Source organism: Lycorma delicatula, chromosome 4 (assembly GCF_047948215.1).
Source record: "Lycorma delicatula isolate Av1 chromosome 4, ASM4794821v1, whole genome shotgun sequence".
NCBI lineage: Eukaryota > Metazoa > Arthropoda > Insecta > Hemiptera > Fulgoridae > Lycorma > Lycorma delicatula.
Genome location: NC_134458.1, coordinates 65701147 through 65710749, shown reverse-complemented (window position 1 = coordinate 65710749; position 9603 = coordinate 65701147).

Sequence of the window (9603 nt, the reverse complement as noted above, 5' to 3'; positions counted from 1 at the left end):
CGTAAAGACGTAAGCCAAAGACAATTCTACGCTTATTAATAAAAAAACGCATTTTATACTCGGTTTATGATTTTATGATCATAATAAACGTAAGCGTAATAAAACTTACTGTATCAAAAAAAAATTATATTATAGAGACTAGTGCATTCCTATACAAAAATCTATCCGTAATTAAATTGTATAGGAGAAAATAAGAAATTTCGGTTACTCGGTGCGACTTCCTAAACATCCTCCCTTATTACATTTAATATTATTAACCTAAAACCCATTCGATTAAAATAAAAAAACAATCAACAAAAAGTAAGGATAAAAAAGTAAAAATCGAATTTTAATTTAGTCATTAAATTTTTTTTTGTCTTAGAATGAATCGTATGCATAGGTCATCCTGTCGACTTTTCTTTACTTAATTTCACCACTTTTATCGATCTACATTCATATTGCTTCTCGCACCGAAGACGACAAGCTTCGTCGAGCGGGATATTTCTCCCGCGTCTCAGTAACGGATCGGTATTCACCCGAAATCGATATTTAGATCGGAAAAATCCTTTTTTACCCGTCCTTTTAGAATCCTATCTTTGATATTTAGAAGAACAGATTTTAAAAACGACTCCAGGAAACGTTTAATCGTTCTTTTTCTTCCCGTGATTACAAGTACCGATATCGATGACGGTTTATATTACATTTTCATTCGGTAAATCGGTTTGCTTGGCATTTCTCCCGCCACCACCCCATTCGGTTGCTCTAAAGCATAAGACCGATTGTCTGTGCCACAAATGGCAACTGAGCCTCGAACAGTTTAGCGACCATTATCATAACATAGCTCCTAGAGCTTACCTAACAGCGTGAGCGGACTAAGCGTGGTGCCATACACCATCGGCATACGTGTCCCAGCCGCTCACTTGTCATATATTTGCTAAAATGGGTAGGCGCACCCCGTCAACTACTAAAAATATATGATACCCACATAATAAAATTTATTTCGTCTAGGCAGCAATTCGCCTAGGTCGCTGAATGCCAGCAAGTACCCGCCATACTCAGGTTTAGCGTCCCACGGCGATGCAATAAGAGTCTTTCTCTTAAGTAAACCACGGATGCCGATTGAACAAAGCAACCGCATCTAGGAACTCCCACACGGTCCGACAATGCGGCTCTCGCCACATTGACTCGCCGCTTGTGAGTGGCCAATTTTCCCCTTGACCTCTAAGTTCCATGGTGGATCGGTCTCTGGCCCCACCAAGAGCAGGACAGTCAAACATCAGGTTCTCGATTGACTGGACCTCCCCGCAGACTCACAGCTCATCAGCTGCCAGGCGAAACCGAAACAGATATTGGTTCAAGCTAGCGTCGTTGGTGAGCACCCGGGCACCCGTTGCCCTTAAAAACGAGCTCGAGGCATACCATCTCCCAAATCCTGTATAAACTTAAACAAGGATCTTCCCTTAGTCGTGGTGTCCCATCCCAGCTGCCATGCTTCCATCGCGAGGCGAGGCACCCTCTTTCGCAGGCGGGAGATGGGCAACTGAACGAAATTTAGATCTGGTGCATTGTGATAACCGTTCCGCTCCGGTACGGGCCCGGCTCGAAATCAGTACATTCGGTTCATTCGGTACAATAAGAATACTGTTTATCTCATGAAAATATTCTCAAATATTTTTTTTTAGCTGTATCAATTCATACATTAGATCCTCTACTATCGCATGATATTGTTTATCGTTATTGAACCGTTCGGTTATTGCAATTTGTTATTCGATAAATGCTGTTTTGCGTAGTCACCCAGTTTTTCGTTATGTAAGTTTATGGAGGTTGTGTAAACTTATATTTCTGTCCGGCCCATATATGTTGTCTGAAGTTATTTAAAAACACTTCAACAGATTTAATGGTTTATAAATAAGTCTCATAGTACTTTACTATGAGTCTCATAGTTACTTGGGAACTTAATAAAAATTGAACTAGTTATGGAGCTTTTAGATATCATCTACCATTTTATCGATAAACCTTTCTGGTAAAAAAAAATGTTTTAATAAAATTTTCCGACGGAAGAAGGTTTGAAAAACGAGTTCATAAAGCTATTTTTTTAGGTTATATTTTAAGCTCTCTATTCAGAATTAAATCATTTAAATAGAATACCAGTCATTTTAAAGAGAATACCAGTCACTGCAATGCAGTACAGTTTAATATGGTAGGGATATCGGCGCGATATCAAAAATACATCGTGGCAGTCAACCGATTAAAATTCTTATATCAATTTCTGATGAGCTACAAAGAGTATAACTAACCTTATAACTTTTTTTCAGATTCCTGCCAGATTTCACCTGCTCGTAAGTTTTACTTGATATGATTCATCATTTAAGTAAGTAGAACACTCAGTATTTCATCCAAAACAATATTTTATTAGTTTTTTTTTTTTTTAATTGTTCACTTAAATATTTTTTAAAGATATTTACATCTTTTTAATTAGTATGATATAGTCACACACACATTTTTATGTAAAAATCCTGGATCTAGATTTTAATTTCAAGTAAGTGTTCAGAATTTCTCATCGCAAAAATAAAAACATTATAATTTACCAACCATTTGTTTTAGTGAAATTAACAAATTTAAACAATTTTTTCAAACTGTTTTAGCACACAAGTTACAAAATGTTTAAAGAAGTACAATTAGGTACAATTAGTAGATACAAAAGACTATGTTATTTTTATATACAAGCAAATAAAAATACACATACCGATGGTTTATTCAATCAATTCTTCAACTACTATGCACCATTCACTCAAATTAAACACTAACTATGATGGATCATGAAAGTAATCAACAAGGAATTGTATCATCATCTTCTTGAAGTACAGTAATGAATTTTTGGTATGGAAAGAAAACAGATTAAACAATATTTAAATGTAAATAAAATAAATGATATAATTAAATAATAATTATATATATATATATATATATATATATATATATTATTTTATATACATAATAATTTTATATATATATAATTATATATATATAAACGTAAATGTAATATTGGCTATAGAAAATGCCACTTTGTAGAGATGTAAAATATCATAAGCTACCTTATAACAGAATAAAAATATTGAAAAAACCTCTTAATTGAAATTTATTTTATCCTAAAATCCTGAAATCATTAAAACGTATCGTCAGTATCAACTGAATCCTTCATACGGAATAACTGAAAACTGATCATTTTTCATTCATATTTGTTTATTTGTACAAACTGAAAACAAAATTACATTTCAATGCGGAATACAAACAAAAAAATCACTTAACTTTCTTGACTTTACCATAGACAAAATAAATAAACACATTTTTATAATTTACAGAAAACCTGCCGTAATTGATGCACGCAACTGCCTAGTACGGTACAAATACGCAATTTTCATACGCATACCTTATCAATTAATAAATAAATGTTAGTCGGTCGACAACTACACTGAAGAAATCGATACTATAAAACAACCGTCATCGATTAACAGCTATATAAACGATGCAATACAAACAAATAATAATAATAATAATACACATGTTGTTAGGAAATATATATCATTAAATTATCGACCGACAGTTGTACAAGACTGCCGAAATTTTCAGTACAGAAGGTTCCCGTATCGCTTTCAAAAATACAAATAGATTGCCTCATACGAAAGACTGAGACAACATACAACGACCCAGAAGTATACAAATTAAATTGTAGTGTTCGCACTAAGTATTACAGGCCAGACAAATATCGACCCATGAGCAGAAACATCTACAGGCACTACAAACAAGAATACTAGATCGTGGATACCGGTGTTCTTTGGTGGTTGGGTTTCAATTAACCACACATCTCAGGAATGGTCGAACTGAGAATGTACAAGACTACACTTCATTTACACTCATACATATCATCCTCATTCATCCTCTGAAGTATTATCTGAACGGTAGTTACCGGAGGCTAAACAGGAAAAATAAACAAAAAATAAAGGCACTACAAACAAAAACAGCTTTTGCAAATCACCTTTCAGAAAAAAAAAACACACGTACAAAGACATTAACATCAACGTGCAAATTTTATACAAAACATGTGAAATATATGTGAATACACCTGAACAACATGAAATTTACAAGTACACAAATAATTCTCATTAAACTAATACGACAAATCAAATATTTAAATACGGATAAAATATTTTTATTCCATACTTATTCCCCTAATCTTTTTTAAAGTAAGCACCATTAATATCAATGTAAATAGTAACTCCAACGACGTAGGAGTTGCGTATTGACTCAGAAAAAATAATTCAGAAGAATAAATTTCTATGTAATCTGAGAGCTGGTCATTAATAATTTTTAATAGTGTCGACATGTTTCATCATGATCTTTAATGAAAACGAAGAATTTTAAAAAACATATAAAATCCATTTTTATCGTGCCATATATAAGACAAGCAATCAGTAGCACGATCGGTTAAGCAAAAGAAAATACGGCCGAGTATGAAATATTAAATTTCTTGTAAATGCAAAGAAACTAGAATTCAAAGAAGATATAGAATAAAAACGCATTAACTAAGAAATAATATATATATATATATATATATATATATATATATATATACGGATCTAAATACACTGTTGAATTTTAAGAACTCTATAAATTACAACATTACAAGGGACCCCGCAAACAATCTGTATCTATCTCCAATTTGTTATCACTGTCACTTTAAAACGTACACACCAGTCGCTACTTCATCACAAAAATTATTATATCGTTTACTTTAGCGATAGTAATATAATTCGTACCGGGCTTAATAATTTTTTTTTGAGTTTCTTAATAAAATGACTTCTGTATACACCCGAGGGTTTAATACGCTGTGAAAAATTTTAGATTCTTGATATAACAATTATTTCAAAATTAAAGCAAATATTGTTCCAGGGCCGACGTATAAGAGCCGAGACGAATAAGTAGTATCTTCAGAGCAACGTTTCAGAAAATCAACAATAATAAATTACGATTCAGAAAAGGATATAATGAATGCAGTACTTCATTTTCTTATTACGATCTTCACTTGCAAAAATGAAAAACCATTAGCTAATAATTATATAGAATAAGACATCAAGAAGGTCGCTCGCTGTTTTCGTTCTTGTACGATGAGAAACTGAAATTTCTATATGAATTTGTTCCTGCAACTAACATCAGTGGAAAACAAACGCTTTCAAAACTGAAAGCGAATTACTTACTATTAATTTGTTTCTTAATTTCGATGTAAAACGGCACAGAATTCGATAGGTTTGTATGGTATAACGGAAGTTTCTAGATATATAAAACAGCTTTATCGAGACCTATAGGCAATTGCATACAGTTGCAGATTTACAATCTGCATTTATAGATGCAGTAAATGCGATTGTAAATGTAGCTTATATGTACATTTCTTTTTTTCTTTTTCCTGTTTAGCCTCCGGTAATTTCCGTTCAGATAATACTTCAGAGGATGAATGAGGATGATATGTATGAGTGTAAATGAAGTCTAGTCTTGTACAGTCTCGGTTTGACCGCTCCTGAGATGTGTGGTTAATTGAAACCCAACCACCAAAGAACACCGGTATCCACGATCGAGTATTCAAATCCGTGTAAAAATAACTGACTTTACTAGGACTTGAACGCTGGAACTCTCGACTTCCAAATCAGCTGATTTGGGGACGCATTCACCACTAGACCAACCTGGTGTGTCAGCTTATTACATATCTGGATCACCAGAACTTATTGTTAATTAGAGCCCGATAATAGAATTGCAAGCAGGAAGCATAATCAAGAAGTCGGTATCATCCGCCAGATCTTAAACTTTCAACTTTTCGTATTCAAAATCAAATGTCTCTGCAACACCGGATTCATCGAGCAAGGGATATACGAGATATCGTAGATATTTAAGTATACGATTACCAAAGAATAAAATTTCTAATTTTACAGCTTTAGAAGATAAAAAAATGATGCATGTAAAACAAGACAATAAATTATTAAAAAATACATACATACTTTGAATGCAAAATTTACAATACAGGTGTTCCAGAAGGCAAGAGTAACCGAAAAAAAAAACATAAAGTTGCAAAAAAAAACTTCGTATAAATAAAACACAAATATTTTGTTTATTTCAACAACTTTCATGCTCAGGATCGATCGACTTAGTCTATACGACTAAAAACTGTCATAAAGTTCACAGGCAGTTTTGTAAAAGTGTATGATCTCAACTGACGACACAAAAAAGGAAAAGGAAATTTTTTTTTTTTTCTTCTCGGGTAACAAAGTGTTTCCGTAGCACAGACTCCGAAGCAGTCAAAATCAAGAATACATAATGAAAAGCGATTCACTTTTTGAAATACAATCAAATCAAGGGATATTAATGCCTTGGTTTAATGCGATTTGATTTACGCGTTTTTGAATTTGCATGGTTGATTTTATAGCACTGTCCCTTGATTTAACGCGTGTCTGGTTTCGAATTAGCGCGGTCAGAATTACTGTATGCAAGGTATAAAATAATATTCCTGAAAGAATTCTTTAAAAGGTTTTTCGGTAGCAATATAAGCCCAGCCAACGTACGAGCTTGTGACGTCACGAGCAGGCTGCGTATTACTACTCGGCCTGAAAATATCAAGTATTATTTATTATCATATTGTACGCGGTAATAACTATCATACTTACATTTAATAATTATAAACAAAACGTAATTAATCCTTTTATAAGCTTTACTTGTACTAAATTATTAATTTTAAATAATAAAAAAAAGCTTACTTGAATTTTCTTCATGCATTTAATTCGAGCTTCTAGCAAGTTCACCATCCTCGCTAAACAAATCACTATCACTGTCACTTTCATTATCAGAGTCTACGCATATAATACAACGTTCTGTCATTTCATCTATCAGTGGTTCCAGTTTTTCATACTTTTTTCAATACTTTTTTACTTTTTCATAATAGGGTTTCCAGCCATCTTCATTCATGGAATTAATTTTCTCCGTAGTTAATTTTCCAACATTTGTGAAATAAAATGTTATGACTCGCCACGTATCTTTTTACGGCTGACCATACCATCTTGATCGGATTCAAATCAGGATGGTACAGTGGGAGTCTAAGAACACGATGCCCATGTTTTTTCAAAAGTTCATCCAAGTGATATTTTTGTACTTTAGTTTTATGTAACTTTACTAATTCACGTAACTGTGGTTTCAGCATTCTTGAACTATACGGAATATGGGTTTTCTTCAGCCAATCGGTCATATCTTTTCTTCTGGAGTTAGAATTTGCCGCTTTATCAATATCTGTATTTTGATAAGGGGCGTTATCAACAACTACTACTGACATTCGTGGAAGATTTGGAATCAATTTTTCACGAGCCCATTTCATGAAATCGTCTGTATTCATGTTGTCATGGTAGTCGCCACTTTTCGAACCGGCATTCCAAGTTAGTAATGCGTTCGGAATAAAAGCGATTTCTCCTCCAGCATGAATTACTATTAAACGGTCACCTTTACTAATCGATACGTGAAGTCCCTCGACAATACCATCAGACCACGACTTTGTCGAAAAATGCTAACTAAAAATGTACGTTTCATCCAAAAAACAAATTGTAGCGTTGCTTTGTCTGTAAACAACTATACACATGGACTTACATACACATGTAATGCAATAAACAATGAAATAGGTTTCCCTTTCAATAATGCATACTAAAGTGTGTTAGGTTGGTAATAATGAAGTGGATTGGTTTGGTTTATAAACATTTTAATGACCACACTCGGTCAGCCATTAGCTGTTCAGAGAATATGTTGTGTTATTCTGTCTTACGTGATATTACTCTGCAGTATATAAATATGATCAGTTTGTGTTCAAGGCGTGATACAAGGCTACAGTATGTACAATATTTGTAATTTATTGTGCGAGATATTTTAGGATCTTACAGTGAATTATTAACGTATTACCTTTTTATTTTATATATTTCGTGTTTTTATTAACCATGTCTAACCATAAACGAACGGGAAAGAAAAGGAAAATTATCACTCGTGAGACAAGGTTGGAGGTGATAAAAAAGCATGATAATGGTTTACGTAATATTGATATCGCAAATCATCTTAGCCTTGTCGAATCAACAGTTCGTTCAATAATTAAAAATAAGAATACAATTATGATTGGTGAAAAAAACATTGCTCCTCTTCAGGCTTTACGAATATCTTATTTACGATCTCCTATAACGGTTGAACTTGATAAACTATTGAACATTTCCATACAAGATTGTACTCAACGTCGTATTCCCGTAAAACTATTATCATTCGCGAAAGAGCGTTAAGTTTACAAGAACTATTAGACCTAAATACCATGCTGCAGATACAAACTCACTCGATCCAAACAAAAGATGGTTTGAAAATTTTAAAAAACGTTCAAACCTGCATAATATTTTGATTCAAGATGAAGCAGCCAGTGCAAATTCAAAAAATAAGTCTACAGATTATCATGAAAGAATGGGTATACAAGTCACAGCAGCTATTTAATTTAGACGAAATGGCGATTTTTTGGAAAAAGATGCGTAAACGTACTTTTATCGCAAAAGAAGAACGCCGTATTACCGGTTTTAAAGCATCTAAAGATCGATTCATACTTTTACTTGGAGGAAACGCGAAGGGAAACTGTAAACTAAAACCGTTGCTTGTATATCACTCAGAAAATCCCCATGCTTTTAAAGGAATTAACAAACAATCTCTTCCCGTGTATTGGACATTCAACCAAAAAGCACGGGTAGCGAAGCGAATTTTTTCTAACCGGTTTAAGAATTGTTTTAGCCTTGTGCAAAAGATTTTTGCACAAGAAACAATATTGCACATAAAGTCGTTCTACTGCTCGATAACGCTCCTGGACATCCAGCTCCGAGGAATTGGAAGCAATTAATATGTAAAAGTCGTTTACATGACTGCAAATACATCATTGATACAGCTATGTGATCAAGGACTGATAGCCACATTCAAGACTTACTATCTAAAAAAAAAACATTTTCTCAGGTGGTTTCTGCGACTAACAGTTCAAGCAATGACAGATTTATGATTTGCAAACGTTCTGGAAAAAATATAACATCCTTCACGCAATATTGGCGAAGCTTAGAAAGAAATCAGAGAGTACGCTTCGTGGAGTATGGCACAAGCTGTATCAAGATGATGAACAAGATCAAACTGCATTCGATGATAATGGACAAGGAATTACAGCTACTATTAAAAATGAAGTTGTTCAACCTGCCAGCAGTGTAGGGCTCGAAGTCAATGCTGAAGATATAAATGAACTTGTGGAAGAAGTAAATAACTTTTAGAAAACGAACACTTATTAGCACTAGCCGAGTCGCCAAATGAGCAGCTAGATGACAATTCGAGTAGCAGTGACCCCGATTTCTAAATCAGGGTCATCAAAAATCGACAGTGGTGAACCTTCAACCTCATCCTTCATTTCTCAGTCACAATTAACAGTAAAAGAATTATAAGAGGCATTAGGATACATCGAAAAATTTTGTGATTATGTAACTGAAAATGATCCTGATCAAGAACGAAGTACATAAGTTATGAATGGACTGTTGGGTGATA